At 45.0% G+C, this 23,941-nt stretch overlaps 1 non-coding gene across 1 annotated transcript; it reads left to right on the forward strand.

Annotated features, from left to right (window-relative positions):
• Window positions 1-22,634: 22,634 nt before the first annotated feature.
• LOC117020955 (U6 spliceosomal RNA) lies at window positions 22,635-22,740 on the forward strand. The gene has a single exon (XR_004422779.1). It is a non-coding gene; the product is annotated as a U6 spliceosomal RNA (small nuclear RNA).
• Window positions 22,741-23,941: the final 1,201 nt, after the last annotated feature.

Raw genomic sequence — 23,941 nt, forward strand, 5'->3', positions numbered from 1 at the left:
GGGACTCAAGTGCTTCTTCCCCAAACACAGGTGTTAGAACCCTGACTCCTGACTCCCAGGGACACAGACACACAAAGAGAGCCAGGGACATGGGCCGTGAGTCAGAGAAACCAAGTCAGAAACATGAAAGGAAGTGGGAGGCAGGGCAGGGGGATACAGCCACACAGAGTGACCTAGAAAAGCTTAATGAGCTGGAGAGCAGGCTGAGAGGAGCCCTGAGTGTCTTTCCCACATGACAGATTCGCCCTCCCGTCCTTCCTCTTCCCAGGTGACCTGTCACCAAAACATCACCGGCATGCTGCTGGCATCCAGCCTGCCAATTAGTTCAGGGGCCCCTCCCTGTGACTTCCTCTGGAGTCTCAGAGGTACTCCCCGCAGCACCCCACCCCCAACCCTGTCCCGCCGGCCCTGCGTCCCTGGGAGGAAAACTGGCCCCGAGACCTGCGGCTCCCTTCATCAAGACCCTCCCTGCTCAGAGCCTGGCATCTCGCGCCCTTTTATCTGCCATCTCTGAACATCTTTGCGAGCGTCCTTGAAACCAGCTGGGGAGAGGCATCCACGCCCACACCCGGCGCCCCACCGCCGCCGCCGCCCCGTGGTGTGTGTGTGACAGAAAGGGCAGGGAGGGGCTTCAAGGAAGTGGAGGGAAAGGACCCCACAAAAGCTCGTGGGATGGCTCTGAGGGAGCTGTGAAGATGGATCTAGGCTGGGAGGAGAAAGCAGCGGGCTGTAGAGAAGTGGCCACGGGAGGAATTAGGGAGAACAGGGCCCACCGCATTAGATGAAGGGGAAGGGAGGGGGCAACAGCACCAGAGACGGGACAGAGATGGGAAGAGGAGAACAGTCTCCAGAAGTGTCTGGACTGGGGAGGGGATTCTGTGAGAACTAGCTGGAAATGAGTATCACTAATTCCTGGAGAAGGAGTAATGATACTTTTTACATTTTCAGAGCATCTGCATGTATTTTAATTTATTTCATCCTTCTGAAGTAGATATCTTTACCTCCACTTTACAGGTCAAGCAAGCACAGTGTGTGGGAGCGCTCCGAGGAGATGAGTGTGTTAAAACAGAACACAAGAGGAAGGGGAGAGGCACTGGATAGAGAACAGACATTTAATTCACGATCTATTCAAAACTATTGCGTAGCTGTCGTGAGGGCTGAGGAGGGATCTTACACCTATAGTGTTCTTGGATTATGAGGGTGTTTCTGCATTCTGTTGGGGAAATAGGAACTTAAGTGAAGTAAAGGGACATTCACTGAGCATTCCTGTGTGCCAGATAGCACGCAAAGTGTTTTCACATACATTATCCAAATGAAATTATGTAGCAGCTGAGAAAAAATGAGGAAGACCTATTTGGATTGACATGAGAAGGTCTCTAAGACCAATGGTCAAAAGAAAAACGAAGTATTTTGTACTCTGAGCTATGACCCATAATAAAGAAACACACAGAGAAGGGTTTGGTTGGAGGGAACAGGTAGTACAGACCCAAGCAAGCAGAGAGAATGAGGCGTGTCTGAAGAATGGCAGGTGGATCACCTGGATGAGGACTCCCTGTGTGCTGAGGGTGGTGGGCTGTGCCTGGGGCTGGAGCTAACAGGATGTGCTGACTGCCGTGCTGAGGGCTAATGTCACCCCTGTTCTCCCAGGTGAGTCTCAGGGAGTTTTGATGTGGGAAGGAACACACTTTGATTAAACATGTTACCAAGATGGTTCTGGCCGCAGGGCTGCAGAGGTTCTGGCCGCAGGGCTGCACAAGGCTGGGCCATGGAACAGGGAGGAGGAGGAAGGCTGGGAAACTGGTCTGAGGAAGGGAGTGGGTAGCAGATCTCAGCAGGGCTGAATGGAAAAAAAAGGAACACAGACATTATTTTTCAGGATTGTAATCAAAGTTATACGTACGTATGAAAAGTCAAATGATTAGATGAGTTAGTGAGGAAAATTAGCAGCCCCACCCTCGTGCCCAACACTTTCAACTCTCAGCTGATTTGCTTTTCGGTGTTTGTCTCCATATCTATAAACACCGGGATTGTATCAGTCCTGCATATTCCTTTCATATTAGGCATTATGTAGTCATTTGTTTTTATGAAAGAAACAGCCGTTTGTTTCCAACTGTCACCCTCACTTGATCCACAAACAGACGTCCTCACCATTCCCCACCGTCCTCATTTTATAGCTGTTTCAAAACTACACACACACATCACAAACGTTTTCTTATATACATAAATATGTATGTAAGTGCACAGAAAACTGTCCTGAAGGACCACATCAAATTAGGGGACAGTGGCTGAAGGAGAATTTCATTCTACCTGTCTGGTTAAATTCTTTGCAAATGAATGTATACATTAATTACTTGTAGTAAAAACAAAACAAAGCAAAACTAATCCATGCAACAAGAGTACAAGGTAATTATCGTTGCCCATACTTTACAGATGGGAAAACTAAAGCCCAGAGATGTAAATAATTTGTTCGAGGTGTTACAGTAAGCAGGCACAACTGGTAAAAACCAGATTTAACCTGAAGGAAGGGCAGGGACAAGCACTGGGGTGGGACAAAGGAAGCAAAAAGGAAAGCAGGTTTTGGGGCTAGGATGGGGGAACACGGAACCTTTAACTGGAGAGACGTCACCTTTGGCAAAAAGGGACAATGAAGCAGAAGGCAGCAGGCTGTGACATCAGAGCTGTTGATCTGAAGGAATTGTGAGGGCTGTGTGGGGCAGCAGGCTCACAGATAGTCAGAAGCACTGGACTGCAGGGGGAAAGGTCACGGCCCGTCCTTAGAGAGCATCCCCAGAGAGCTCAGCGGCCAGGCATCTGCAGTGAGTCACTGGGTCCCAGAAACTGATGGCAAGAGTGAGATCATCACCCCAAAGGCAGGGAGCAGAGACAATAAGGCCCTTGGGGTCCACGGAGCTTAATCCATATGGTCTGAGGCCGCTGTCACTAAACCAGCCAGGAATTCATATCTAATAGGTTTTCCTCGGGGCTCAAATGAGTAGGTATGGGAGCCACTGGGAGGCTGTGATACCGGGCAGGATGACTCACAAAAGCAGGCCAGTCAAGAAAACAAGCTGCAGAGTCTCAGCCCTGACAGAATGAGGGATGCCTGGGGAGGAGAAGGTCACAACCACAGCCACCCAGGGCAGATGGCGCCTCCCTAATCACAACTCAGCTGCGCCAGTGCCCAGGGTCACCTGTCCCCTCCTAAGGCCATGGGGGTGGTGACCATTAGGTGAAAGTGTCAGCCCTGTGACCTCGGATTATATGGCTAGGTTGGGGATTGGACACTGGAGATAAACTTGAGATTTGCTCTATTTGTAAAGTTTCTTGCATTGAACTGATTTCTATACAGATATACACACATGCCCCAAACCTACCAATAATTCATCCTTTCCCCAATTCACCACCTACACACTGAGAAAGAAAGAAAGAGAGAGAGAGAGAGAGAGAGAAAAAAGAACAGCCTCTGACGTTTGGAAGCTGGCCTGACACTCAACATCTAGAGCACGTAGGTCATTCTTCTATTAGGCACAAACTACCTTACAGAACACCAGCTCAGACAAGTTCACTCTGAGACCATAATAAAATGGACCAAAGTAAGTCTAGTTCATGATTCTGTCTGAACGCAGACAAAAACACAAAAGCACCCACTAAAACACCAAACATCATGTCTCTTGGCCAAAAAGAATGACTGCTACTTTTATTTTTTTAACCAATTACAGCTTTGTCCTCATTCTAGTTTTTCCTACGTATTGACTGAGATATCCAGTCATAGAATTTTCCCTGCTTTCTGACAGTACTCAATTCTGAGCCTTCTTTAGCTCCTCCCCCCAAATCACCTAACCAAAGTCCAAATCCTACAGTAGGTTTTTCCCCTCAGACTCTCTTAATGAGATGTGCCACAGTTCTCCTGCTGCAAAGGGTAATAAACCTGGCTTGTTCAACTGCAGGTATGTTTCTGGGGCCCTTTGGCTGGAGGACATCGATAACATTCAGTGTTTCTTTTTGTCACTCTTACCATCTGGGACCTACACTGAGAGTCTGGAGCCAGGCTACATAGGAAAAGATGGTATGAAGACCAAGAGGTGCTGTCAGAAGGGACAAAACCAGTCACACATTCACTCAACAAATATTTTATTGGGCACCCACACATGCCACAGACTGTCTAGGTGCCAAGGACAATAGACAAATAAAGCAGGATCCATGATTTTTCAGGACGCTTTCAGTTGGCAGCACGGGCGGGAAAGACAGCTGAACAGATCACCCCAGGATCTGTGGAGACGCGTGCCGTGCCTGAGGGATGCTCTGAGACTGTCACAGGCTTGTAGAGGAGGTACCTGTACACTAACGTGGTAACGGAGGTCGGGTACCAAGGAAGGCCTTCTGGGGAAGAAGTGCTTGAAGCTGAGGAGACTCTCATGAGAAGGGACAGCAAGAGAAGGTCAGAGATATGATAAACAGGTTGGTGAGTAGAGAATGTTACATACAATGGATCCTGTTAGAGTGAAAAATGGGAAGCAGGTTAGGGGAAGGGTTGGGCTGCAGGCGTTTACAAATCATGATATGAAGTTGGGGCTTCATCCTTTAGTGAAAGTGGGTATCACTGAGAGTCTGTTGAAAGTTCTGGAAGTCCTGACATGATCATATTATGTTTTTAAAAATATTTGAATGTCTGCAACTTACTTGAAAATGCATAACATTATAAGATGACAGGCTGGTCAATGGATAAAGGGAAGGCTAGATGGAAACATTTGATAAAGCAATTACAGTAAAATGCTAATCTGGGTGTTAAGTATTTGGGTGGTCACTGTTAAGTTCTTTCAACTCTTCAATCTGAAAATGGGTATAATAAATTTGGGGGAAAATTTTACTTTAGCCTCAGTTGTGGAAGACGGACTGGCCAGGATATGTCTAGAGGCAGGGAGATGAGGGAGGCAGCTGTCATCATAACTCAGAGGAGGGCAACAAAACAAAAGGCAGCCGACTGAACAGGAGAAGACATTTGCTAATGATACATCTGATATGGGGTTAATATCCAAAATCTGTAAGGAACTCATACACCTAACGCCAAAAACACAATCAGATTAAAAAATGGGCAGAGGACATGAACAGACATTTCTCCAAAAATGACATACAGTTGGCCAACAGACATATGAAAAGATGCTCAACGTCATTAATCATCAGAGAAATGCAAATTAAAACCACAGTGAGATACCACCTCACACCTGTCAGAATGACTATCATCAATAAATCAACAAACAAGTGCTGGTGAGGATGTGGAGAAAAGGGAACCCTCGTGCCCTGTTGGTGGGACTGTAAATTGGTGCAGCCACTATAGAAAACAGCAGAGAGGTTCCTCAAAAAAATTAAAAATAAAACTACCACATGACCAACAATCCCACTTTTGGGTATTTATTTGAAAAATTCAAAATATTAATTTGAAAAGACATATGCACCGCTATGTTCATTACAGTATTTTTTATAATAGCCAAGATATGGAAACAACCTAAGCATCCATCAATAGATAAATGGATAAAGAAGAAGTGCTACATTTATACAATGGAATATTACTCAGCCATAAAAGAGTGAAACCTTGCAATTTGCAACAATATGGATGGCCCTAGAGTGTATTATGCTGAGTGAAATAAGTCAGACAGAGAAAGACAAATACTGTATGCTCTCACTGTATGCTCTCACTAGATGTGGCATCTAAAAAACAAAATAAATAAACAAGCAAAATTGAAACAGAGAGAAAACTGATGATTGCCATATGGGAGAGGGGTTAGGAAAATGGGTGAAAAAGGGGAAGAGATTAAGAAGTACAAATTTCCATTTATAAAAACAGTCATGGGGATGTAAAGTATAGCATAGGGAATATAGTCAATAATATTGTACTGTTTATGGTGTAGGTGGGTACTAGAGTTATTGGGGTGACCACTTCATAAGTTATATAAATGTCCAATCACTATCCTGTACACCTGAAACTAATATAATATTGTATGTCTACTCCAATTGAAAATTTTTTGAAAATTAAACAAAAAATGAGGGGCGGCCGGTTAGCTCAGTTGGTTAGAGTGCACTGCTAATAACACCAAAGTTGCCAGTTTGATCCCTGCATGGGCCACTGTGAACTGCACCCTCCTTAAAAATAAAAAGAAAAGAAAAAGAGAGAGAGAGAGAGAGAGAAGAAAGAAAGAGCTAATTATAAAAAGGAAAAAAATAATCCAGAAGAAAGAAAGAAAGAAAGAAAGAAAGAAAGAAAGAAAGAAAGAAAGAAAGAAAGAAAGAAAGAAAGAAAAGAAAGAAAGAAAGAAAGAGAAAGAAAGAAAGAGCTAATTATAAAAAGGAAAAAAATAATCCAGATGGCCGGATGGCCTGATCTAGGTCTCTGGGTGATGGAGCAAAGTGTGTGGAGTCCTGAGGTAGAAGCTAACATCCAGAAGGCTGGGGCTTGAAGGACTGTGAGAGTGAGGAAGAAGAAGGAGTTAAGGATAACACCCAGGGGAGGGTGACTGGGTGGGGATGGTGGCAACAAATGAGTATAGAACAGCTGTGGGAACAGCTCTGGGAGGAGGACTAGATGACTTGATCTTGAAGTGTCTGCAGGAACATGCTTTGGGACTCACAGACCCCTGGCTCCTCAAGGGGACCTTGCTGGTGGGGGAAGAGGGCTCAGCATGGTAGGTCTCCTTCTCTTGACACTTACCCAGTTTTCAGTGGACTCCCCGAGGTGCGTGGTTCTTGCTCACTCCCCTTCTCTGGGGAACAGCTGTCCTGCTTTCCTAGTGCCTCCTCAACCCCCACGGCACTGTTTCCTCTTCTGACTTTTGAAGACCACCTCTCTCTTTCCTCCATCCCCCCAGCCCAGATGCTCACATCTGGCTGCCTGAAAAGTACTTCCTCCGTCTCTCACTGTCCTTGGCTCGCCTTTCTTTTATTTTTTTAACTTTTATTTATTTTAAGTGTGTTTTTCCAGGACCCATCAGCTCCAAGTCAAGTAGTTGTTTCAATCTAGCTGTGGAGGGTGCAGCTCACAGTGGCCCATGTGGGAATCGAACCGGAAACCTTGGTGTTAGTTAGGAGCATTGCTATCTAACCAACTGAGCTAACCAGCTGCCGGGCTCTCCTTTCCAATGTCATTATCTTTCCTTTTTTTTCATACCCATGCTTCCCAGTGGGTTACAGGTGGAGTTATAGGCTGAATTGTGTCTGCCCAAAAAATATGTTGAAGTCTTAACCCCTGGTACCTATAAATGTAGTTATTTGGAAATAGGGTCTTTTCAGATGTAATTAAGTTAAAATGAAGTCTTACTAGATTAGGCTGTACTGGATATCTAGTCCGATAAGACTGGTATCCTTTTGAGAACAGAGAAATTTGGACACAGAGACGGGGGATAAGGGCATATGAAGGTGAAGGAGAGACCAGACTGACACATCCACAGGCTGAGGAACACCAAGGATTGCCTGCAAACATGGGAAACTGGAAGAGGCCAGGAAGGGTTCTCCCCTAGAGCTTTCTGAGGGAGACGGCCCTGTGGACACCTTGATTGCAGACATCTACCTTCCAGAACTTATTCCAGAAAGAATAAGTTCTTGTTTTAAGCCACCAATTGTTATAGCAGTCCTAGGAAACTAATACAGTTAAGGGTGTCAAGATGGGAGGCAATACTACGGGATTTTATTTGTTATAACCATACGTCATATATTTTACATTTTCAAGATGGCTTTTGTATGTGTTTTGGGTTAAAAGACCTGAGTTTGAGCATCAATCGGTGTCATATCTGGATCGTGGGAATGTAATGATACCTAATTCAAGAGGTTGTGAGGAGTAAATGGAACCATGTCTAAGAAACTGGTTAGTAAACTGCTAAGGTCTGTAAACAAGTTGTTACTAGTGCTGTTATGACCTTGTGGAGGAGCAGTAAACACCCAGGACTGGAGATGGAAATCTAGGCGCTTGGTCTCAGTAACCACTTGATTTCCCAACCATATCACCATATGGATGGACAGAAGCCCCTTCAGGTACATCAGCTTCTGAAAAGTTAAGCCGGGCTCCCCCTCCTCCCAGAGACAGAAGTGGGAGTGGTCACAGTTCAAAGTTAAGGGCCCGATGGGAAGACCTTCTCAATACCTCACCACAAAGTATCCCTCAGTCACTAAGAACTGCAAGGACGGTGGGAGACTGAAACCAAGATGAATAAGAAGCTGTTTCTGCCCTCAAGGAGGTCACAGTCCACTGCAGCACGGTCATTGCTGCCGGGGCTGCCATGGCCTTGGCAGTGCACACTTCCTACAGGAAGAGCCAGAACCCCGCCCGCCCCGCCCGCCCGGAGGAGGTGAGGTGAGGCTGGTCCGCCACAATTGAGTGGGAAAGAGGAATGAGGGGATGGTTTCAATTTAGTAAATATGTATCAATCAACTATTCCATTCTAGGGTCTGTGCTAAGTGTCAGGAGTTAGCAGAGGGAGAAAGAAAGTATGAAATCAACATAATTCAGTCTGGAAACTGTCCCTTTCCAGTAAGGAAACTAAATCTGCATAGAGTTAAAGGAAACAGTATAAATTGTATGACGGCAATGGTTAGGGCTTTGAAATAAGGAACTTGCACCAATGGAGATGATTCTCAATGAACGTCTGGAGGGGGTTGGTTGCGGGTTCTGGTTTGCGTGTCCCCAGCCCACGGTCGTCACCTAACAGGTGAGGGCTGCTTGTGTAATCTGCGGCGCCTCGCGGGCGACCGGGGAAACTGGATGGGGGAGCTGGGCCACGGCTGACTGCGCGCTGCTGGAATCCACGCTCAGGGAGGTGGCTCACCCCTGCGGACACCTGCGCCCGCCCTCCGGCTGCGGAGACGCGCGGGGCAGCGGGGCGGTGGGTGGGCGAGACTCCCCACGTCTCCTCTAACCCTGCTGTCTAGCAACTGGAACTGGGCAGCTGTAGATAACGCCGGAAGTCCGCCCTCCACAGCCAACCCCGCCAACGCCCGGCTGTCGGGAGTCCAAGAGGAAGGAACACATACTAATCTTGAACTCTGGAGCAAACCCTGGGTCTTGATCTCGCTAGGTCGTCTTGTTCTACCGTTGGCTCTGGGTTTCCAAGCCCCACACCGCAGGAGTTTAACTTCACCCCTCACATGGTAACACCATAAATGATCAAAATTTTTGTTGAGGGTGGGGGCTGTGAAGAGTCGAAGGGAGGCTGCGTCTGATCCTGAGATTAGTTTTGGTTTCTGAGTGTGAAGAAACAGAAAAGGCAGATGGATCTGTCTTTGAAAGAGAAACCACATCCACTCCCACGCCGGGCTAAAGCAATCTTTGGTGAGACTCAGAATGTTTCCAGAACCTTTGAAAGGATGTCTGGCTTCCAAATCAGATTCACCCGCAACTATTCACTGTGGCAGCCGATACTTAGAGGATGTCTTTTTAATTTTTTTAAAGTGTCCGTTTTTTATTATGGAAAATTTCAAACATACATAAAGTACAGAAAGAAAATGATCAACTCTTGTGCACCCATTACTCCCTTTAACAGTAACCAACTCATGACCAATGGTTTTGTTTTTTTTTTAAGATTTTATTGGGGAAGGGGAACAGGACTTTATTGGGGAGCAGTGTGTACTTCCAGGACTTTTTTTCCGAGTCAAGTTGTCCTTTCAGTCTTAGTTGCAGGGGGCGCAGCCAACCATCCCTTGCAGGACTGGAGGAGTTGAACTGGCAACCTTATGGTTGAGAGCCCACTGACCCATGTGGGAACCGAACCGGCAGCCTTGGGAAACCGCCTGAGCCACCGGCTCATTGATAAAACAAAATTTTTGTTTTATCAATTTTGTTTTATCAATTATCCCCCATTCATCCTTCCCCCTTTCCCACTGTTATTTATTTATTTTTAAAGCAAATTCCAGACATCATATTTCATTAGTAAAAACATCAATATGTAAAAAAAACACTTTTTTTTTTTTTTTTTTTTTTTTTGGAGAAGTTTTATAAAAGTTTATTTGAGCCAAACTGACGATGTGTGCCGGGGAGCAAGATCTCAAATGCTCTGGAGAATAACCGCATTGCAGCTTCTTTTACGCATTTAAAATTTAGGAGGGAAAAAACTCCTTTTTAAAAGTACAATTATCACATCTTACAAATGCACTATTCTTTAATATAAATTTAGTCAATGTTTAAATTTCCATTTCATACTTTAAAAGATTAGATTACAAATAATTTGTTCAAACCAGGATGCAAACAAGTCCACGAATGCATTTGGTTGATATATCCTGTAAGTCTCTTTTAATCTGTAGGTTCCCTTATTCCCCCACCCGCCCCCCACCCCAGCAGTTTATTTGTTGAAGAAGCTGGCCTTTTGTCCTGTGAACTTTCCTAAACTGGGATTTGCTGACTGCATCTCTGAGGTGGTGTCAAAATGATTCTGATAGATCAAGTACCCTGATGGGTTTCAGGTTCATTATTCTTGGCTAGCATACATCAAGTTGTTACTTCCTGTTGTATTACATTAGGAAGCACATAATGTTGGATCATTTCTCTTTTTATGATGTTAGGATTGATCAGTGAGTTCAGGTGTTGTCAGCCTGATCCAACATTACAAGATTCCCCATCAGCAGCTGTTGATTATTGCCAAGGTCCATTATTTCATTAGGTATTACAAAAAAAAAAGAAAAGATATTCTTTCAACCTTTCTTCATTTATTAGCTAGAGTTTGTAATACAGATGTATTTCTCAATAACCTAGATAGGCAACCTGTTTGGTAACCTAGATATTTTTGTACAGGAATGATAGCACAAGTACTGTTTTTCTTTTTATTTACCAGTTTTCAGAAAGTCGAGCTGTTCCTAGCATCCTCCAAAAATGACGAATGAGTTTATTTTTTAGTTATTATCATGAACTGATGGAAGTATTTTTTTACATATTTGATGTGTTTCAATCAGTTGTAGTTTTTATCCTTGTTGATGCTAAAGGTATTCCATCTTTGATCCTTCAAGTTGTCTCCTGAGTCGTTTTTGACATGACCACAGTAGCTTTCTCACAATCTGATGTGGCAAGGTGTTCCAGAGTCATCTTGTATATTCCTTCTCCCAGATCTAGAATTAGCCAGTTCTCCAAGGAGGCATTTTCCTTTCACTGGGAAATAATATTTGGAGATCACCAGCTCAGTGTGAGCAGTATTCACTCCAGTTCATCTAGTTAGGCCATTATTATTAGGCCTTCTTCGTGAACAGAGTCAAGAGATACATTTTATTTTTTTAAGAGAAAATACATTGTGGGGACAGAGCCCCAAAAAGCAGTTTCCAGGCTCTCGGCCTCACATAGAAAGGTGCTGGCTCAGGTAGTAAATGGCCATCGACTGCGATCAAACGGCCATCAGCTGTGGCTAGTTGGCCGTCAGCTGTAACCAGTGAGCCATTGGGCACTAATATAACTGCCGTGGCTAGGCTAGCAGAAAAAGGGGGAGCTAGCAGGAAGATGGTGACTGAGTCTGCAAGCGGCACAGTGAGGGTTGAGAATTGTGTTGCTCCTGGTTCCTGTGTCTCCAACCCAGCCGCCAGTGAGAGTATAGTGGTATGACTCCCCTACCTATGGCTCCGTGGGTGTTCCTTTTTGGCCTCGCCATGTCCTGCGTTCTTGTGTGGGGAGTGGGACCAGAGACCCCGCCTGGCACCCTGCACGACACATGGCGTAGTCGGCAGGATCCTCTGCACGACATATATCATGAGTTTATACTGCTTTTCCAGTTCAAATTTGGGATTACTATGTTTTTATTTCTTTTTTTTTGTTTTGTTTTGTTTTTGTGTCATATTCATACAAGAAAACAATCTTTTCTGTTAGGTTGAAAATTTTGGTTCCTAGTAACATTAATATAATTACTTATTTGCTTTTGCCTACCATATATATGTATAATGTATATGCACAAACATATACCATGTTTTCCTGAAAATAAGACCCAATCTTATTTTGCTATAAGACCCAGTATAATACAATATAATATAATATAATACCAGGTCTTATATTAATTTTTGCTCCAAAAGATGCATTAGAGCTGATTGTCCGGCTAGGTCTTTGTGGGGACAGAGCCAGGAGGCAGTTTCCAGGCTCTGGGCCTCACGTGGAAAGGTGGTGGCTCAGGAAGTAAATGGCCATCAACTGTGATTGGATGGCCATCAGCTGTGGCTAGTTGGCCATCAGCTGTAACCAGTGAGCCATTGGTTACTAATATAACTGCCGTGGCTACATTAGCAGAAAATGGGGGCTAGCTAGCAAGCAAATGGTGGCTGGCAAGCACGGATGGCAGTTAGCAAGGGGTTGGTTGGCAGAGAAGTGGACGGCAGGTTGCGGATTGTGTGGCTCCTGCTTCCTGTGTCTCCAACCCAGCCGCCAACGAGACTACAGTGGTATGACTCCCCGATCTATGGCTCCGTTGGTGTTCCTTTTTGGCCTCACCATATCCTGCGTTCTTATGTGGGGAGCGGGACTAGAGACCCCACATGACTCCCTGCGTGACAGTCTTATTTTCGGGGAAACATGGTAGTAGATTCAGAACAACAATAATATTATTACCAAAATAATAACTGAAAAATGTGTTTTATTTGCAACTCTTTATGTCATTAGGATACATCCAACTAAGGATATATAGTCAATTACTGCATTTTTAAAATACATTATCAAAAATAACCTTAAAAAAATTTTAAGGCCCATCAGCTCCAAGTCGCTGTCCTTCAATCTAGTGGAAGGCGCAGCTCAGCTCCAAGTCCAGTTGCCATTATATATCTTTAGTTTCAGGGGGCGCAGCCCACCATCCCGTGCAGGAATTGAACCAGCAACCTTGTTGAGAACCCAGGGTCTAACCAACTGAGCCATCCTGCCAACCCCAATTACTGCATTTTAAAGTCACTTAGAACAACTCCTCTCCTCTCAAATAAATTTTGTTTTATAATGATGTAAAACATTTACATGGTTCCAAATGTACAAAACAAGGTACACTCAGAAAAGACTAGTTTCTATCCCTTCCACCTGTTTTTTTTTTTTTTTTTTTTGCCCCAATAGGTAATTGTTTTGTTAGGCTATGGTTTATAAATAAATATAATAAATATTTAACTAAAATAATAATTATAACCAAATATGTATATTTACATTCCCCTTTTCTTAGGTAAAATGTAGCATATTATGTGCACTGTTCCCCCTCTTTTTTCACTTGACACTATATCTTGGAGGTCATCCTATAAGAACACATAGATAATCCTTATTTGCAAAATGGACAGAAGGCACAGAGGTGAGCCTGACTGAGTCTCCTGGAGATACAATGTCCAGCATTAGGTTTTTTTCAGATCCCCAGAAAGAAAAATGTCCAGATGGGCTAAGGCCAGGTTCAGCGTCATGGAGGCCTCAGGAAAATGAGGTGGAGGAGGCGAAGGGGGCAGCGCCGGGTCAGTTGTCCAGTTTCCTGTATCTGTGTCTGATCCAAGATACAGTTGGATGCTTCCTTTCTCATTGCGTCGTTTTTAACCGTCACCTGTTGATTCACATCTGTGTTGTTTCCAGTGTAGTCTTATTACAAACAGTGCTGCAATGAATAGCCCTGTGCGGAGTCTCTTCGTGTATTCGAGGCTTTCTTTTCGACCTAGGTGTATTGGGGGAGGGGGACTGAGAGAAAGAAGAAAAATTTAAAGCAGGGTCAGAGACATCAGGCCCGACCCAGGAAGCCCAAAGAATGTAACCTTCCTAAAGGGCTCCTGGAAGCCTAGCTTCAACCCTGTCAGCTGCAGCACATCCCAAGTGACGGTGTACCGGGGAGGAGACGGAGAGAAAGGCAAAGTAACAATTTTAGGGACTCAGGGTGGTCTGGGTGCCAGAAAACAGAAGCCGGGGAAAGGGGAAGGTCTGCCCCTGGAAGGAGGTGTGGAAAGGTGGATGCGGTTGCTCGAGGTAGACTACGACCTCCCCGCATTCGTGATCCACGAGGACGCCCACTTTCCGTGGACGGACAGGAGACCCTCCCGGGTGCAGGTCTTGGTGAGCGCTGGCACTCAGAACCCGCGATGCGCAGCACCCAGAAGGTGGTCAAAGGGTCTACTATCGAGATGCCTCTCCTGGGTACTACAGGTTAGGTCCGAGACCACGCCCACCACGCAGGCTCCGCCCCCGGACTCTCCGAGCTCGCCTCCCGGGCCTGGCACCACAGAGGCCCCGCGAGCTCAGCACACAGCGGAAGCGGTAGAAGTGCGGTGGGTCAGCAGGCTCCTGCGAGCCGCCCTGAGAAATGAGGTCCGGCGTCTTTGTCTTCAGATCCTGTGAAATGACGACGTCGGAGTGGGACGAGGCCGCATCCAGGGTCGCGGAGGCTGCCGACAGATGAGGAGAAAGAGGGGTATCCCCAGGTCAGGTTGTCCAGCCTCCTACCTCTGAGCTCCGGCTGCATACAGCCGGAGGAAGCCTTTCTCTTTCCAGTCACGCCCTCGTTGTCCCCGGGGAAGTCCTAGCCCCCATCCTCTTCCTTGAAGTTAGCCCCTAAATGTCTCCGTGCTGCTCTATAAATGCAGAGGGGGAGCTCCCCACAGGTGGTGGTGGTGGTGGTGTGTGTGGGGGAGTCACTTCAATACCCAGAGCTGAGACTATCTCCTTTTCCTTCCCCGTTTCCTGTGGTCTCTGATTTTCATTTTTTAAAAGATCTGGGTCTAATATAAAAGATGTGGAGGCTCAGACTTTCTAAACGCGATTAATTTTCCAAAGAGAAGCCCCTCGATGACAGGGATGAGTGGAGGGTTGCAGCACAGCGGGAGGGATGGTCAGGGCGCACCCACCACCCGCGCGCACTTTCACGTGGGTTTGCACGTTGTCATAGTTTATCAAGGCTGGAAGGGGTTGCATAGTGGTGGTTCCAAGCTTTACTAGAGGTTTAGGAATAGGGGCTTCATTCTATCTCCCGATGTTATCTAGTTTCACCTTCTCTAACTGCAATATTCATTAATTTTCCCTTGCTGGATGTGGGGGGAGAGATGGCGGATGTGGGAATGTGGGGAAGGTTCATCAAGATCGGTTAGGCAGACTGTGACTCAGGCAGGCCTTACTCGTCTCTAGACTCCTCTCTAGACCCCACGCCTGGCTGACGTGCTGCGGTAGTAAATACTAGTTTTTTTGTTTTTTTGTTTTTAAAGTGGCACAGAAAAGAGTCAGCCATAGGGACTTCCTTTATCCACCAGGGGGCACCATAGCCAAAGCAATGAGAAGACAAAAGTGGATCGGAAGCGCTGGACGTCCTGGGTGGTCTTTTCCTGGTTTTGCCCAAGAAACTCTCATCCCTTCTTCTAGTCTTCACCACCATCACTCCCGTCGCCATTCTCAGTATCCCGGGCTTCTCCCGCGGGCTCCACTTCCTCAGCCCGACTCTACTCAGTCAGGGACCCTTGACAGCTCTCGGCCACTCACTGGACTCTACCTTGGACTCTTCAGACCACGCTGCGCCAAATCTTCCCGGGTTCTCAGAGCTGGGTTGGATCAGGGAAACCTCAACAAAAGAGGCCCTACTTCCCGCCTGGAGGGATGGTTTTCCCTGCAAAGGATGGAGTTGAGGAGTGGGGATTTGGTGACGCTGGTGTAGTTCTGTCACCTTTGAGAAAGAAGGAAAGGAGAAAAGAGATCAGTGGGAGCATTAGTCCTCCTTTGCCAGAAAACACTTCTGAGAGCTAGACACAGCAGGAGGGATGAAGGTTAGACTCAAGAAAGTACACAGGAACTAGTTAGGAGTGAGTTGATCAGGGAGTGTATTATTTCTTGGGGGAGGTATAATTTGAGAAGGCACAGAGCTAGATGAGATGCCCCCATCCCCCCCATCTACCCATGCTATCTTAGCACCTAAAATCTTTAAAAAGTGTAGATTTCACCGTCTTTCCTCTTCCTCTCCCAACTCCCAGTCCCTCATATAATCTCTCTAAATCCCTTTCTGTTCTGTCTCTATTCCGTTCCATTTCCGGCTGGAACTGAGAAAAGTCACTCCTTCCCACCTAACTCTGCTCAGGAAGGATGCTCTTGTATCGTTCTTTCTTAAAGGGGCTTCTTTCTGCAGCCTAGTCTCCTCCCTTCCACTGCAGTGTCAGTTCACAGCATTGCCTGTTGTGCTTGGCACAGAGCTTGGCACAGAGCTTTTGGGCCCCCTGTAGACTTTGAGGCCCTTCACTATACCACTCAAGAAGCTTCCAGTGTTCAGAGGCAGGACTCCTACCTGGAGAGGGTGACTCCAGCTCTGAGGTTTTGTTCGTTTTAGGATTAGATTCCTCTGATAAGCACCCTAGGAATTGGGAAGAGAAAACCAATTTTCTCTGCAAATTAAAAACAGAAACAAATACCTTGCTACCATCAATAAAAACAACAGTCAGTGGTTCTCGGTGATCACTGCCCCCACCCACGGGGAAGTGTGGAAATTTTCAAGTTGTCTTAATGACAGCAGGGGGTGGTTCTGGCCTGTGTGCTTTGGGGCCTGGGATGTGAAACATTCAGCAGGGCACAAGGCAGGGACCACAATGGGGACTTACCCTCTGCAAAGTCTAATGACTCCTCGTGGAGAGACGCTGGAATAGATTCCCTACATCCTGCTCCCTGCCTTTGGAATGTATTATGTTCTTTCTGGCTTCAGCAAAATGAGTTCTATCTCTTCTACGTCATAGTCGTATGACCTGGGAAACTTACCTCACCTCCTGGACTTGCAGGGACCTCACTTATCTGTAAATTAAAGATAATAACATCAACCTTGGGTTAGTTGTGGAGTTTTGAACTATCGAATGCAGGGAGCTTCGCACGTAGTGGGTCTTTAACAAATGGTACTTTTAGTGTTACCGTCTCAAATGGCAGAACCATCTCTTATGACTCTGGCATTGGCTGCTGTTACAGTGGGTCTCCATCCCCTGAGCTGTCTTGTCCTCACACCCAGAGGGGTTTGCCCAGAAACCCAGCATGTGGCAGGGGGTGTGTGGGGGGGAGACAGCTAATACTACAGATTGAACTGCCTCCGCTGCCTCCTTGTCCCACTTTCTCCTTCTCCTCCCTTACTCTAAGGAATGAAGAAATAAATGTATAATTGTCTATTACTTTTGAATGCTTTAAACTTTTAGGATTAGTCACTGTTTTGTGAGTTACCTGAGTTTCAAATCATAAAACCTGTGCATGTGCCTATTCTTCTCAATTGGTCAAGGAATGAATATTCCCTCACTTCTGGCCTGCCTGTGGCCATAGAGACAGAATTCTTCCCATTTGCTTTTCTCACTTTCTCCCAAGGGCAGAAACACCATCAGTCCCCATTTATAGCTCTTTATATAGTTTGCATTCATGCCTTTGAAAAACAGCTTTTATTAGGTTGGTGCAAAAGTAATTGCGGGTTTTACAATTATTATTTTTTTTTAATTGGGGAAGGGGAACAGGACTTTTATTGGGGAACAGTGTGTGCTTCCAGGACTTTTTTCCAAGTCAAGTTGTTGTCCTTTCAGTCTTAGTTGTGGAGGGCGCAGCTCAGCTCCAGGTCCAGTTGCCGTTGCTAGTTGCAGGGGATGCAGCCCACCATCCCTTGCGGGAGTTGAACCAACAACCTTGTGGTTGAGAGCCCACTGGCCCATGTGGGAATCGAACGGGCAGCCTTCGGAGTTAGGAGCACGGAGCTCCAACTGCCTGAGCCACCGGGCTGGCCCCTACAATTATTTTAAGCTTTTAAACCTCAATTACTTTTGCACCAATCTAATATCATGTTTTCTATCAGCCTGGAGGCAGATAGATATCATGTTGTCTGTGGGCAGAGAATGGAATGAGATGGAGAGAGTCTGGGAGGTTGAGTTGGGGACCCAGGACTGCACAACAAGACACTGATTTGAAAGGCTTTGGAGGAATGGGAGTCAGATTTGTTTCTCATATCCTTAGTGGCCCAAGACGGTATACAACACTGAGAGATGCCCCTTTTGCTCCCTGAGGTGGCTATCCAGCCCAGCACTGTCCATAGAAATATAATCTGAGCTGCAAATGGCATTTAAAATTTTCTAGAAGTCACATTAACAAAAAGTAAAAAGAAACTGGTAAAATTAATTTTAATTATATAGTCTATTTAACTCAATATTTAAAAAATATTGTTAGTATCATGTAGTATAAGAAATTACTGCTATATTTTACATTCTATTTTTATATTAAGTCTTTGAAATCCAATGTGTGCTCTTTACTGACAGCGCACTTGCATTTGGACTAGTCACTTTTCAAGTGCCCAACGGGTACATGTGGCTAGAAGCCACCAAACTGCGCAGTGCAGATCTAGTCCCTTCCTCACTATCTGACAACCGAGAAAGGGCTGAGGACAAAAGGTGCTTTTCATCTTCGCCCTTTAGCTTCAGAAGGCAGCCTGCTCTTACCACCCAGGACTAGGTGTGGTAAGAGAATCCCACCACCCTCAAGCCTGGATGGCAATCCCACCCTGCTCCACCTACCCCCCCAAAGGGGGCTTGAGAGAGGAAAGGAGACGTTGCTGAAGTGAGGAGCTCAGTACCTCTTCTCTCCCACTGCAGACTTGGAGGGCTTTTGACTTGCTTGCACCCTGACAGAATTAGGGACAGGGGACAAAAGATCCTGTGCGGTTTGCAGATGAGCCCAGAACCTGGGGACAAGGGCCTAGATATCCTGTAGGGGTGCTGGATGCAGCGAAGAGCTGTAGAGTTGGTCCCCTAGATGGGGGACTTCCTCTGGGCCCCTAGACCCTTCTAGTGCCCTGCCATTCCAGGAGAGCAGAGAAGCGTTCTACCTCCCCTGAGAGCCAGCAGCCGGGCCATGGGGAACACTAAGAGACATTCTTTTGGGGGGGGGGGCGGTCCACGTAGCTAGAGCCTAAGTAGAGCAAACACTGGAAGCACTTTGCCTACAAGGTCTCTCAGGGTCTAGCCGCCCCCACTCCTGGATTCTTAGACCCAGTTTTCCCCCAACAGGGAGCAATGGAAACCTGAACCAGTGGTAAGAGTTGACTCCCCAGTACCCTCCTACCCCTTGGACTTTATTAGCTCTAGGTGGGAGTTGGGGTACTGTGCGTGCATGTGTGTGTGTGTGTGTGTGTGTGTGTGTGTGTGTGTGTGTGTAGGGGACACAACAGACCGCGCCCATCTCCACTGCAAACTGTGCCTTTGTAAGCCCCTCCCCCACCCCCAATCTGTGCCTAAGTGAAGGACAGCAGATCCCTTCACTGAAATTCTAAACGGGAACCAAACTATTTTAAAGCTGAAGTGACTATAAAGTCGCTGAGTTGGTGAGATTATACTCAGTGGGATGAGAGAGCTTGACAAAGCAGAGCAGTTATTGGGGAAAAGAAAAGCTCCCACAACAAAAGTTAAGGACAAAAACAAAACACTGTTTCCTATTTTTGTCTGGTGAGTGGAGATTCCTGGCTGAATGGGTAGGGTACTGGGGGCATTGCCCTGGTCCTCCTTTTGCATAGGTACATGGGAGAAGTGTGTGTGTGTGTGTGTGTGTGTGTGTGTGTTGATATTTCTAGAAAGAATTCTCCATCCTGCAGTCCTTACTCCTGGCACAGACAAGCATAGCCTTCCCAGTGAAGGGAGTCTTTACAAATATCGAACCTTCTTCCTAGTTGCAAACCCAGACAACTTTTTGGAAAATATTTGACCAAACATCTAAATCCCAAGTTGTCACTTCTGTTCTGGCTGATTTCTGTTTCCCTGTAAGGATGGAAGAGGGATTTCCCCAGGATTGACTTTGAATCTATGTATTTTCTTTTCTTCTGTAGTCAGGAATAGACAGAGCTCTGGTGGGTATCAGAGAAGTAAAAGCCATTTGCCAGAGGTCACATGAAGCATAGATGCACAGAAACGGTGGACAGGGCTTGCTTAAGGCAAAGACAAACCTTTTACTAAAGAAGTTACATGCCTGGGATGTGACTATCCTCCATGACCTGCCCAGTTAGGGATTTGGTTACTTTCCATAGAATCCCTTTTTCTTCTGCAAAGGTTAACACATCACCTCACATAACTTACATTTCTGTTCTTGCTGTTGTTATGGTAAGAACATTAAAGATTTACTCTCATAGCAACTTTCAAGAATATAATACAATATTGTTATAACTACAGTCACCATACTGTACATTAGATCCCGGGAACTCATTCATCTTATAACTCTTATAAGGGTACAAAAGATGTACCCTTTGACCAACATCTTCCTATTTCTCTCATCCCCCAGCCCCTGGTAACGATCATTCGACTCTCTGTTTCTATGAGTTCAATGTGTTTAGATTCCGCATATAAAATCATAAGTGAAAGCATTTGTTTTCCTCTAACATTTCACTTAGTTAGCATAATGCCCTCAAGGTCCATCCATGTTGTTGTAAGGGCAGGACTTATATATATGTATATGTATATATATGGTTCTATGGAAAGTAGCCTCCCAGGGTGATCTGATCATGAATTCCTAACAGTGCAGGTCATGGTGGGTGATCACGTCCCAAGCATATAACTTATTTAGTGAAAGGTACATCTTTGCCTTAAACAAGCCCTGTCCATTGTTTCTGTGCATCTAGGTTAACACACCTTTGAAATAAGCTATAACCACACTCAAGAGAGCATATAATCTTGTTAACTGTCCTGTAATCCAATCCCTGCTTTGCTTTCTCCTACCTCTATGTTGCATAAAAAAGCTGCAAAACTTATTCTTGGGAGCATCTGAGATCTTGCTCCTGGCATATGTTGTCAGTTTGGCTCAAATAAACTCTTATAAAAATTCTGTATAGGTTTGGATATTTCTTATGCTGAAAAACATATGTGTATATATATTTATTATTATTATTATCTTTAAAATCCACTCACCCATCGATGGACACTGGTTGTTTCCATGTCTTGACTACAGTAGTCCCCTCTTATCTGTGGTTTTGCTTTCCGTGGTTTCAGTTACCCGAGGTCCAAAAATACTACATTCCAGAAATAAACAATTCATAAGTTTTAATCGCACCCCATTCTGCGTAGTGTGATGACCTCCCTTGCTGTCCCACTCCACCCCGCCCTGGACGTGGATCATTCCTTTGTCCATCACATCCGCTCTGTGTAGTTACCTGCCTGTTAGCCACTTAGCAGCCACCTCAGTAATCAGATTAACTATCACAGTGTCGCAGTGCCTGTGCGCGAATAACCCTTGTTTTACTTACTGATGACCCAGAAGTACCAAAGTAGTGATGTTGGCAATTCAGATAGGCCAAAGAGAAGCCGGAAAGTGCTTCCTTTGTGTGAAAAGATATGGGTTTTCAAGTTAATAAGGAAAGAAAGAAAAATCCTATGCTGAGGTTCCTCAGATCTATGGTAAGAATGACTCTTCTATCCATGAAATTGTGAAGAAGGAAAAATAAGTTTGTGCTAGTTTTGATCCTCCTCCTGACCTATCATCAGAAGGTCACTAGTAGCCTAAGGCTACATAACCATGCCTACCTCATTTGTGAGCCCAGAACTATCTCAGAGCTGTTTTAGTTCATTATAGCTGTCTAATTATTAATCTTTGTTGGGGGAACAAAGACTGGGGTCTCCTACTCTGCCATCTTGGTGCTGTCACCCACATTTGACCATATGACCCTTATTTAAGATTGATTTTGCATATATTACCTCATTTAAGTCTCATCTGTAAAAAACGCTATCTATTTGCAAAAGGAAACTAAGTATGCTTCAGAATTACTGGGGGAGCTTATTAAAATACAGATTTCCTGGGCCTCAGTAGAGACTTTCTGTTTAAATCGGTCCAGGGTGGAGTCTGGTAATTGCCAGTTTGAACAAATTCCCAGGTGCTGCTGGTGCTGCTGAAGGGCCCACACATTGAGAACCACTGGTTTGGAGACACCACAAATTGCTCCAGCTCATCCAGCTAATAAATGACAGCTGAGATTCAATCCCAGGTTTTCCATCCCATATTAAGTGCTTGCACTTCTACACAGCAAAAATAAAGAATAATCTTCAAAACCAATGAGCAAATCTGTTAAAGAACACTGGTATTTTTCAACAAGGTTGGGCAAGCCAACAGAGAGAAGGAAAATACACATATGAGAACCACTGGAGATTTTCAAACAACTATCACCAAATATACTGATAGCTTCATGTGGGAGAAAATTTAGACATAAAAAAAGGAGAATGTGTGGTGTGCCAAAGATGTTTTATCTCCTAGAATTATTATTGTTAGCTTGATGTTGAGTCATCCATCCACTGGACTGAATGGATATTTTAAAATCTTAGTAGGCTCAGTGGTCTGAAACAAAAATGCCTCCAATTTGTTTGAGTCTTGAGAGAGAAATGGTATGGTGTTAGTTTCAAAGAGACTATTATCTCCAAGCATAGAATTTGTAAAAACTATCCATAAGGGAGGAAATGAAGCAGAGCTTTTCCCCAGAGAGTCATGATGCACAAGAGGACAGACAAGGAGCCACACAGCCGTGCGTGCACAGATCTAGAAGGGGGCTTCCAAGACTTAATGGGATGAGACACCTTGTCAGATATCAGTGAAGGCCAGAGGCAGCTCATTGACTAGACACCCCCACAATGTAAGTGCACGATGGCAAGTTCATTAACTTCATTGTCAGGCCTCGTAAGCTTCCCCTGCAGCAGGATTCCAACTTGGGGATGAAGTCACGAATGGGGGAACTGTGCTCGTTTCGGCAGCACATCTACTAAAGTGGGAACGACACAGGGGAGATTAGCATGGCCCCGCGCAAGGATGACATGCAAATATGCGAAGTGTTCCATATTTTTTATTCACTTTATGAGGGGTTTAAATGTCTATTACGTTGCTTTGTACACCTGAAACTAATATAAATAAATAAAAGAATGGGAGAATGATTGAAGTGGCAGTCTGCATGCTGAACTGAGCAATTATCAGAAAAACTTTTTCATCCAGATGAGATTGTTTTACCTCAAAATGCAAGATTGTTTCCTGATACTGAGTGGAAGTGGGGTTTCATTCACAATTTGAGTTCAGTTTTAAAAAAATGAAATAGTCATATTTCTTCACATTTCAACTGTGACTGTATTATTTTACTCCTCTACAGAAGTAAAAAACAGAAGTTATGCGACAGAACAGAATCAGTCAACCCTAAATGTGCATGTACAAGAATAAAATACACATATGATAGCTAAAATACCCAAGAGAAATGGGTAAATCTGGAAAAAAAGGCAATGAGACTTCTGAAAATTTGGCATCTCCTGAAAGCAGGCACTGAGAGAATAATTTCAGTTCGGGAAGTTCATTTGGGAGGTGATTCTTAGTAACATTTGTAGGAGCAGAGTGGGGACTTGAGGTAGGAAAGGGAAGGAAATCAGCAAAGACTGTCACTTAAGCAAGTTTCTACTGAGAGCATAGCATCTGGATCTTAATCCTTCTGGAAAGCTCTGGGAGCCAGTTACCCCACCCACGGGGAAAGGGGGCTGGGGTATTTATCTACCTGCTCCCATCAGTCTTTGGCTGGTGGCTGCTTCTAGCTAGCATTAATTCCCTGGCACTTCCAGTCTGTCCCTCACGGGCAGAGCAGGCTCTAGTGACAACAGGAAGCCCTCAGACAGTGTTGTAGGAGCTGGCAGTTGGATGTTGGGCCATTGTGCATGCAATGCTAAGTGTCAGGATGTGGCGACATACTGACAGTGTCTGCTACAGGGAACTCACCGTAGAGATTCGATGCAGACACAGAATCAGGCATGACCAGCAGCATGAAAACCACAATCAAGGACACATGCACTTGGAAGTCCAATAAAGAGCAGTATGACTCTCTCTTTTTTTTTTTTACAGCACCCTACTTGCCAAATTAATTTTTTCCCAATTTTATTGAGAAATAATTGGCATACATCACTGTATAAGGTTTAAGGTATACACCATGATGGTTTGGTTTACATATATTGTGAATTAATTACTACAATAGGTTTAAATTTTTGAAAAATAAACTAATATCTTAAATAGTTT

Source organism: Rhinolophus ferrumequinum, chromosome 3, assembly GCF_004115265.2.
Source record: "Rhinolophus ferrumequinum isolate MPI-CBG mRhiFer1 chromosome 3, mRhiFer1_v1.p, whole genome shotgun sequence".
NCBI lineage: Eukaryota > Metazoa > Chordata > Mammalia > Chiroptera > Rhinolophidae > Rhinolophus > Rhinolophus ferrumequinum.